General features: G+C 33.7%; 1 non-coding gene across 1 annotated transcript; it reads right to left on the bottom strand.

The window, feature by feature from the left end:
- Positions 1-2799: 2799 nt before the first annotated feature.
- Positions 2800-2905, bottom strand: LOC148202497 (small nucleolar RNA R71). Its single transcript, XR_015785369.1, has one exon. It is a non-coding gene; the product is annotated as a small nucleolar RNA R71 (small nucleolar RNA).
- Positions 2906-3675: the final 770 nt, after the last annotated feature.

Below are 3675 nucleotides of genomic sequence, written 5' to 3'. Positions count from 1 at the left end.
TCCTCTCCACTCCTAGGATGCCATGTAGCCACTTCTAAAAAGAAAATCCTCTCCAATGGAAGCATGACACATGACACACACTTTCCACTTGGTTTGGATGTCTAACTTAAGGAAAATCGTATGCTACTTAGGCCTTAATACAAGCCTTAAACAAACCTACACTACATGGTCAAATACAATGGTCTAGATATCCTACACTACTTTTCAATCCATGCTCCATGATGGTTCCAAAGATGGCCCACAAGGTAGAGTTGATTTCATCTTCATGGATGGCTTTCACTTTCTTGAAAGTGTTTGACCATGGCTAGGGGATTTGCAATCATTCCCTTCCTCTTGAAAAGGATTTGCCCTCAAATCTTCAACATGGAACAGGCAAACTTCCTTATCTTCTTTGGAGTTTTGTGCGCTTCTCCACAGGATGAAATACCAATTTTAAAACTCAACAAATGTTATAATAGTGAGTAAATGAAGAATATAGCTCCCAAAATGATACACCTTAAATCAAATGAATGATCAAGGACTTCGAGAGTATGAGCATCTTTGAAGCTTTTAGTTGTCTTGTGTTGGACGTATATGTTTGAAAGACTATCCATTCCAACGCAAGAGTTAATTTTTAAGGATATGTCATCATACCCTCCCTTTTGAAAAGGTTTTGTCCTCAAATATTCGTGTTCTTTTTATGAAAAAAACCCTTTTCTTATTGTTGGTTAATTTGTGTATCTTTCCACCAAGATCAAAGATACATATGCAAGTGTCATCAAACACAAAACCAACAATCTTATGAGCCACAAGCAACATGTATTTAGATGAAAGATTTAAAGAAGACCTTATGCTAATTTCAAAAGAATTTACTTGAAAACTTTGAAGGTCTACTGATAAGTGCAAAAAAGTAGTAAATTTTCATATGAAATTTTGGCACTTCTGTTATAAATTGTGTACATTTGTATCAATTTGCCCCAATCTAAGAAAGATGAAATGTAATCATATGTTTTCGAGTTGTTGATTGAAAGGAAATCATTTGATCCCTATTTTGTATATGTTCCAGGTAAATTAAGAGAGAAGAGAAAAGATAGAAGAGCAAATCTTGCAACAATTCGCCCAAGCTAAAATGATCTCGCTTAAGCAAGATTCGTCCAGGAAGCCATTAACTTAAAAGTCATTCTTGCTTAAGCGAGAATAATTTAGCTTAAGCGAGAATGACCTATCTTCTCAAGGAAGTTTCTTCTCGCTTAAGCAATAATCATCTAGCTTAAGTTAGAATTCGCACAATATATATACTCACGAGTCAGAAAGAAAGAAAAAACGGAGAGAGCGGAGGAGAAAAATATCACAGAGTTATCCAAAGAGTTTTTCTTCCACTTTAGCTGTAGTATCTTCTTCTTCATCTCTTAGAATGCTAATGGCTACCATGAGTGGCTAATCTTTTCTCTTGGGATTGAATGTAATCGATTCGAACTCGGATGTAATCTGGTGATATTTATATATAGCATTCTTGTTTTTATTTAATATTGGTATTTTTGTTCTGCTCTTAGTGCTTGATTCTATCTGATCAATAATTTTATGAATGTGGGTTTTAAAAGTGATTGGAAAATATTTCTAAAATCTGATCTGAATAAGAATACTTGATATCCTGTGATGTTAGGGATATATTTCAGTTTATCAGTTGCTTATAACACTTGAATATAATGTTGGACAGTTTGTTGGATGTGTGAAGAATCAATATTCAAGGAACTGATCTTATGAATTGTATACGCGAGGAATCGATATAAATTACTTCTGTGTGTTGCATCAATATTGGTAATTTCAATTGTTATATGTTTATATTCATTCAGATTGCAGACGAGTGAGATAGATGAATTCAATCCCAACTTCTCATATTAAACTTTCTTTAACTTATCTGCTGTTACTATTTTACTTTTAAGCAATGTAGTATAAATTATCAAAATCCATTATGAATCATATTGAATACCCTTGTATATATGCTATTTGAGATAAATTTATCTATTTAATTGAAGTTGTTCCTCGTGGGATTGATATTGTTACTTAAAAATCGTTATACTACAGTTGACTATTGGTACGCTTGCCAAAAGATTCAACAAGTATTTTTGGCGCCGTTGTCGGGAACAGTTTTCTTTTGAATTTTTAAAGTTATCTCATCTAGCTTTGTGAATATATTTATTTATTTTATTTATTTAGTTTATTTAATTTATTTAGTTTTCTCTTTTGTACTAATCCTTGCTTGAGTTGTTTTGATTTATGTTCTTAAGAGTTCAGGTTTCTAAAGATCAATTAGCATTTAACCTAGAGATAGAAAAAACTGCTCGAAGAAATAGAGAAAAAAAACAAGAAGCAAGGAAAAACAAAGGAAAAATCTTCCAATACTTCCATCACACATCTAGAAATAGAAAATATGGCGAAAGAAGGATCAACCCACCTAGAAGAACACTAGGAGACTATGCTATGCAACAAGGGCCAAGATATTTTTCTAACATAGTAATACCGTCCACCACCAAAACATTAGAGATGAAGCCAGCTTTCCTTAGCCTAATCAGTTCTCATCAATTCACTGGAATGGATAATGAAGATCCATATATTAATCTTTCTACGTTCTATGAACGGATAGGAACTATGGGATTTGAAGAAAGAGATCTTGACCATGTATATATGCGTTTGTTTCCTTTTTCTTTGACATGCAAAGCAAAGGAATGACTTAAATCACATCCAAACCAGAGTTTGAACAAGTGGAGTGATGTAGAAGACAAATTCTTGAATAGATTCTTTCCACCTTCTCGTTACATTAAGGCAAAACTGAGATTTCTACTTTTAGGCAAGGACCAGATGAGCCATTCTGTGAAGCTTGGAAACGATTTAATTCTTTACTGAGGAGATGCCCAAATCATGGGTTTGAAGATATTGCTCAACTAAATATTTTCTGCAATGGTCTGAGGCCAAACACAAAAATGATATTAGATACAACAGTTGGAGGAACAATGATGTTTGTAGACGTAGAGCAAGCAACAAGAATCATTGAGGCACTAGCATCTACAGACCATCAAGCTCAACATAATAGACAAATAGTTCAACAGAAAGGAATGCTTGATCTCAGTACTACAAATACAATTTTAGCTCAGAATAAAATTTTGACTCATCAGATGGAAGCATTAACCAAATAGATGGATAATTTACTTGAGCAGTTAAAAGTAGTACAACCTTCTCCTAGTCAACAACCCATGAGATGTAACTTCTATGGAGGTGACCATCCCAATGGTCATTGTTCATATCAAAGTAGACCACAAGAAGGAGAAGTTCAATACGTGAGTAATCAAGGAAGAACGGGTAATTTCTCTAACAACAATAACTTTTCACAAGAGTGGAAAAACAATCAAAATCAGAATTTTGGATGGAAACAAGATGTTGGTCCTTCAAATAGACAACCTCCTTATTAGCATCAACAACAAAATCTATCTGTGTATGAAAGAACAACCAAATTGGAGGATACTTTAGAAAAATTAATGCAAGCTTCTATGACCAATCAGAAAAATACAAAAGCTTCAATCAAAAATCTTGAAACACAGGTGAGACAGTTGGCTAAACAACTATCAAATCAATAGGCATATCATTTTTCAGCCAACACCCAAACTAATCCCAAGGAGCATTGTAAATCAATTACTATCA

This window comes from Vigna umbellata, chromosome 3, assembly GCF_029865625.1.
Source record: "Vigna umbellata cultivar VRB3 chromosome 3, Vumbellata_1.0, whole genome shotgun sequence".
NCBI lineage: Eukaryota > Viridiplantae > Streptophyta > Magnoliopsida > Fabales > Fabaceae > Vigna > Vigna umbellata.
Note: the sequence above shows the minus strand (reverse complement) of the source record. Positions and strands in the feature narration are given on the sequence as shown.